The sequence below is a fragment of the Diaphorina citri genome, unplaced genomic scaffold (assembly GCF_000475195.1).
Source record: "Diaphorina citri unplaced genomic scaffold, Diaci psyllid genome assembly version 1.1 scaffold99, whole genome shotgun sequence".
Lineage (NCBI taxonomy): Eukaryota > Metazoa > Arthropoda > Insecta > Hemiptera > Psyllidae > Diaphorina > Diaphorina citri.
Genome location: NW_007377536.1, coordinates 171,647 through 178,188, shown reverse-complemented (window position 1 = coordinate 178,188; position 6,542 = coordinate 171,647).

Below are 6,542 nucleotides of genomic sequence, written 5' to 3'. Positions count from 1 at the left end.
ACCCCTTTGCTCCCCTCAAACGAATGTAAAATTATACCGCCTTTGTGCTCAAGTTCTACCTCTCGACCAGAATATGCTGGGTTCGAATCTCGGCCGAGACGGATATTGTGATTATTTCCGTTCCCGGCTAGGTATGGGTTTGGGTGTAAGAGAATGTGCCAATGGTGCCAGGAATGAGAACATTTAATGCCAGGCCTCGAATCTTCTTGGCGCCTTCAAGCTCATTATATTTTATCTTGTTTTTTTTTTTATTTTATTTTTTTTTATTTTTATCAACGGGAATTTCCATGTTTTGTTTCTTGTCATTCTGTTTTGGATTCCTTCCTTCTTGCATGTTCTCTGTGATAAGTTAGACAACCTGTAGGTAGGTAGATCCCAAAAGACTTAGAAATAATTCCAAGATCCAATCCCTAATCCCAATATCCAATCCCGGTCTCAGACATCGTAATCCCTAATCCTACAGGGGAGCAGTCATCTACATACCTATTAAGGTAACTTGATGATGATTCAGGGAATAAATCGAAAACATATTCTAGGCTTCACATATGTATAAACTTAATCCCCCTTTTAAGAAGACTTAAAAGGGGAAAAGGTGATGTATATAAACAGACCCCAAGTATCAATGTTATAATAACATTATAACTTAATCTGATTACAATGTTTTCTTATTTCTTTGAAATACCCCCGTGTAAGTTGTGACAACGTTCAATAATTTTCACATGATAATGAACACAACCATCGATAACAACTGAGCTCTTCCATAAGTACCTACCTACCGCTAAAAATAGAGTGGAGCGGAGAACATAGCACATGGAGCATTGAGTAGATATTAGAGGGAAGCAACAACTTCAATGTAAAAATGCAGGTTCTTTGTGTTATTATGTCACAACTTTGGTAAATATTGGATATAGGAACAGTCAAGTGTGAGCTATAGGACAAGAGCTAGGATCAAGGATTCAAGCCATATACTAATTAATTGCGGACGTGCGGATTTTCACAAATGACAGAACCAATTAATCAATCCACTCAAGAGTAAAACGCCGCTGTCAGAATGGCTGAAAATTTTATTGATGTCACATCGATAACAACTGAGCTCTTCCATAAGTACCTACCTACCGCTAAAAATAGAGTGGAGCGGAGAACATAGCACATGGAGCATTGAGTACATAGAGGGAAGCAACAACTTCAATGTAAAAATGCAGGTTCTTTGTGTTCTTATGTCACAACTTTGGTAAATATTGGATATAGGAACAGTCAAGTGTGAGCTATAGGACAAGAGCTAGGATCAAGGATTCAAGGTTACCTACCATGTCAATCTCAATAATCCTAAAATCCAATGTTTACCTACCATGCTGGCACCGGTCGCTATGTGCATTTATATGTCATAGCTACTCATTTTCCCCACGAGGCTGAGTGGGCCCCGCAACAGCCAGTCACGGAATCAATCATTTGCATGATACAAATTTCTTGACCCCGTCCGGAATCGAACCCGGGTCTCCCGCGTGCAAGGCGAGCGCAGTGACCGCACTATGCCATGGGAGATTGGGAGCTGACGAAGAGACGACTTCAAACCGCAGAGAAAGGATTCAAGGTTACCTACCATGTCAATCTCAATAATCCTAAAATCCAATGTTTACCTACCATGCTGGCACCGGTCGCTATGTGCATTATTTATATGTCATAGCTACTCATTTTCCCCACGAGGCTGAGTGGGCCCCGCAACAGCCAGTCACGGAATCGACCATTTGCATGATGCGAATTTCTTGACCCCGTCGGGAATCGAACCCGGGTCTCCCGCGTGCAAGGCGAGTGCAGTGACCACTACGCCATGGGAGCTGACGAAGAGACGACTTCAAACCGCAGAGAATTGAGAGCAAGCTCTATGCTCTTTGATCTCCACTCGTCTCTGTTTCTAGCCTAGGTATAACTACCTACCTCCTTCATAAACGTAGGTACTTCTATGTACTACTAGAGAATGAGTAGTATATACCTAATGTAGTGAGTAGTAATAGTTCATTGAGTATCTAATATCTATTGTAAAGGTATTGCCATTGTAGAGTCGTTTGTTCATATCCTTGAATCCTAGCTCTTGTCCTATAGCTCACACTTGACTGTTCCTATATCCAATATTTACTATAACCATATACGAGTAGGTAGTTCAAGTATCTCTCTGGCAGTGGCATACGTTACTTTTGCACGTAAATGTTGGGTGGGGTACCTAAGTACTCACACAATCACGCTGATCTTTACAATGGTTCTTTCTATAAAAGTTCTATTCTGAAGCAACATGCAAGCTTTTAAAATGAACTCTTAATATTCCTTTTTCTATTGGGTACAAAAGGACAAAAGGTGTGATTATCTTCATTAGTTCAAGTATCTCTCTTCCAGTGGCATACGTTACTTTTGCACGTAAATGTTGGGTGGGGTACCCAAGTACTCACACAATCACGCTGTGATCTTTACAATGGTTCTTTCTATAAGTTCTATTCTGAATCTACATGCAAGCATCTCTCTTGCAGTGGCATACGTTACTTTTGCACGTAAATGTTGGGTGGGGTACCCAAGTACTCACACAATCACGCTGATCTTTACAATGGTTCTTTCTATAAGTTCTATTCTGAATCAACATGCAAGCTTTTAAAATGAACTCTCAATATTCCTTTTTCTATTGGGTACAAAAGGACAAAAGGTGTGATTATCTTCACATGCATATGATTGGTTTCTTTCTCATTCTTCCTTGCCCAGGAATGTTTATAGGATCTTTATTAGTAAGGAGTTAGTAGAGATCACTTACTTCACTTCCCTCTTCTTATCATGCCCGCCAATCACGCTCAGACTGTCTGACAGTATGACTTTTGTCTGATAGGCTTTCAGGAAGATTGTCAGTAATTTTAGGAGTGATCCATTCTCAATATTCCCATCACTTTTTCTCTGTTTAATACAAGCTTTCACCAAACATAACGCAAGACAAATTTGCTGATAAGTGATATCTACATACAAGCTGCCCTTCACTAAATTTTCCATTTCTTTCAGAGAAAGGTACCTGTAAATATTGTCTGGACAGAGGTTAATATACCTATGGATAGGTACGATCAATATTGACAAGTTGCCCTCTACATCTGGGGTATTTATCAGCAGAATAGCTTTCACCAAACATAACGCAAGACAAATTTGCTGATAAGTGATATCTACATACAAGCTGCCCTTCACTAAATTTTCCATTTCTTTCTTTCAGAGAAAGGTACCTGTAAATATTGTCTGGACAGATATACCTATGGATAGGTACGATCAATATTGACAAGTTGCCCTCTACATCTGGGGTATTTACCAGCAGATGTTAGAACCGGAGACCATGCAGCTGTTCTACCTAACCAGAGCATCACCAGATACCTCACCGTACCACACACCACACTGGTCCTCTGGTTTCACATCTTGTATCTGAAGGTATCAAGGTGTATCTATACATTCCTCACTAGTAAAACTGAAGCTCTGAGATTTACGTCAACATTCTTCATATTTTCTATAATATACGTAGGTGAAACCTAAGGAACTTTACGGAAGCCATTTAATAACTTCATATCTTCACAATTATGTAGATATATTTCTTAATATTATTTTAACTCTCAGTGTGATAATTTCAATTATGTCTTTCCATTTCTTTCAGAGAAAGGTACCTGTAAATATTGTCTGGACAGAGGTTAATATACCTATGGATAGGTACGATCAATATTGACAATTTGCCCTCTACATCTGGGGTATTTATCAGCAGATGTTAGAACCGGAGACCATGCAGCTGTTCTACCTAACCAGAGCATCACCAGATACTTCACCGTACCACACTGGTCCTCTGGTTTCACATCTTGTATCTGAAGGTATCAAGGTGTATCTACATTCCTCACTAGTAAAACTGAAGCTCTGAGATTTACGTCAACATTCTTCATCTTTTCTATAATATACGTAGGTGAAACCTAAGGAACTTTACGGAAGCCATTTAATAACTTCATATCTTCATAATTATGTAGATATATTTCTTAATATTATTTTAACTCTCAGTTTGATCTCAATTATGTGGTAATTTCCGAATTCTCTTTGCTCATTTTGTTTGTCAATGGACCGATTTATCAACATGAAATCATCGAGGTCAATTCAAATGTAAGCGCACGGTCACGACAATTTACAACACGGGAATGCAAATGCTGTATTGGTTACTTGATTATGTAGCTATACCTTTCTGTTATCCGAACTGCTTAGTAGCTAATACAGGTACTAAATCTAAAACTGTTTATTGCCTCTCTTTTGAGTAGGCTAAAGCCACTGTAATTTGTGTTAAGACTAACGATGAAATTCTGTTTCGTGTTAATATAGGCCGGGCGGCGCTTCGAACTCTTGACGTTCGCGCGCCTCCCGGCACGCTTGATATGAATGCTTGTGAGTTTGTCACAAAAAAACTTTAATGTTCTTTCACTGAGCTTGTTTTTATAACTTGGTGTGAATTTGAGTTTTTTTTTTTTTTTTTTTTTTTTTTAGTTTTTTCTCATTAATTACCTACTCCAAAATTCTGCGATTTTACCTCTATACCTTTTCTGTGTTCCAGTGATTTCGATTGACATGACGTGACCGTTCGTGTGGATGGTTCTTAATAGGACTTCTCATCTAGGTACCTCTTTTCCCCTCATACTTCTTATAGTTAGGTCCTTCTCACTCCTCTTTATTAATTGATTCATATCAACATTACTAATCGATTAAACAAGATGTGATGATTATTGCTTTGGGCAATCACAGCTATCAAAATATATGAATCACTCCTATTTACTATGTCCATTGACGGCCTTAAACCTAGTTGACTGCTTCACATGAGATCTGAGGTCAACGCCAACTTAATGGTATTGTTGATTTTTGGGCTTTATCGATCATTCATTCTACTGCCTATCTGATGGTTTTGTCCCATCGGTACGGTAAAACCGGGTAGTATGACTTCCTTTCTTTTTTTCTTCTTCATAGGTAGTATGACATTTCGTCGATAGGTTTTCAACATTTCATACGTTGGGAAAAAAACTCAAAAAGTTCAGCACAGAAACATTAATGAGCTGTAAAACGCTGGGTATCCAGTTGTGCCCCGAAATCTCCAAGCTGCTTTACTTATCTCCAAAGTGATGTGCCTGATAAGAAACAGAACCAAAGATAATCCATGATGAAAACCAATCGGTTCATGAATAAAGATAAAAACCACACTTCGTTATAGTGCCAAGAACAGAACTGCCACAGATTATTATAAAAGCATAAATCATACTGAAATCGTCGTCATCTTATAAAAATAAGTAGTGAAATCCGAAAGTGGTTTAGTAAGCGTTTAAGCCAAAAGTACCTACAAACCTACATAAATAAGTATGCAGATTGTGATGAGCAAATTTTATTGGAAACAAAGATGGAATATGTGTTTCTAAAACTTTTTATATGAAACAACAAAAAAATATACCTAAGTAGGTACCTAAGTGGTTTCAAACGTTTACTCTCATAAATATAGCACCTTGGACCTTCTACTCGTAAATTGATGATAACAGGAAAAATATCAATGATAAAAAGTAAAAAAAAAATCCACTGAGCAATTCAGTAGTACGAGGAAAAGTATTAATGACAAACGTAATGACCATCACTTTTACTACCGGTTCGTCATGACTGAATGGTCCATTCAATTTTTTGTTCAAAATATCAACCATCGGATTTAATGCTTCGTATAATCCTTCTTTGTTTTTGTCAAACCAAGGGAAAGTTGTTTTTCCTGGAGTCTGTATTTCGATCTCTTTGTATCCACCTGTCGGTCGGTGGGTCTTGTAACCCCTCAAAGTGTTCTCAAAATTTCGGCCTTTTAGGGACAACTGTGAGATGTTGAACACAATTTAAATTTTTTAGCCCAATTTACCCCAAAAATTTGTCAAAGCACCAAATAAAGCTTCTTCATACATCCAGGTAGAATTACCTGGATGTAGCCATCTCAGTCGTAGGTATTACCTACTTTTAGATTGACGTGTACACACTGTAGGATCTTATACATATTTGAATTCATACCAAGTCTTTCAACTTTCAAGATTCATAAAACATTCTGTGTTTCTTTATTCTCGTCTTGTTATAATGAAAGCTGGTCCTTGCAGCTTCCATGTTCAATAGATGCACGTGGGTGTAACGTGCTAATCATGCAACACTGCAACAGTCTGCTTTTAACCTCATACCTAGGTTTCTACATACCTAAACCTATAAGTAGTGTAAGCAAAAACACTCTACTCTTTAACCCTTTTAACAAGAAATAATGTAGGTATACTATGAGTATAATTTAAATTGAGAAAACTTGGTGAATTTGGCACATCCACTGATGAGACACTGATATCTTTCTTTCTCCCCTAAGCTAGAATCTAATTCAATGGAGCAAAATGGGTGAATTTGACACATCTATTAAAAAGACACTGAGATTTCTCTCTCTTCCTCTCTATCCCTCCCTCTAAAGATAAATTTTATGACTTGACTTGGACTTAAACCACCAACCTCCA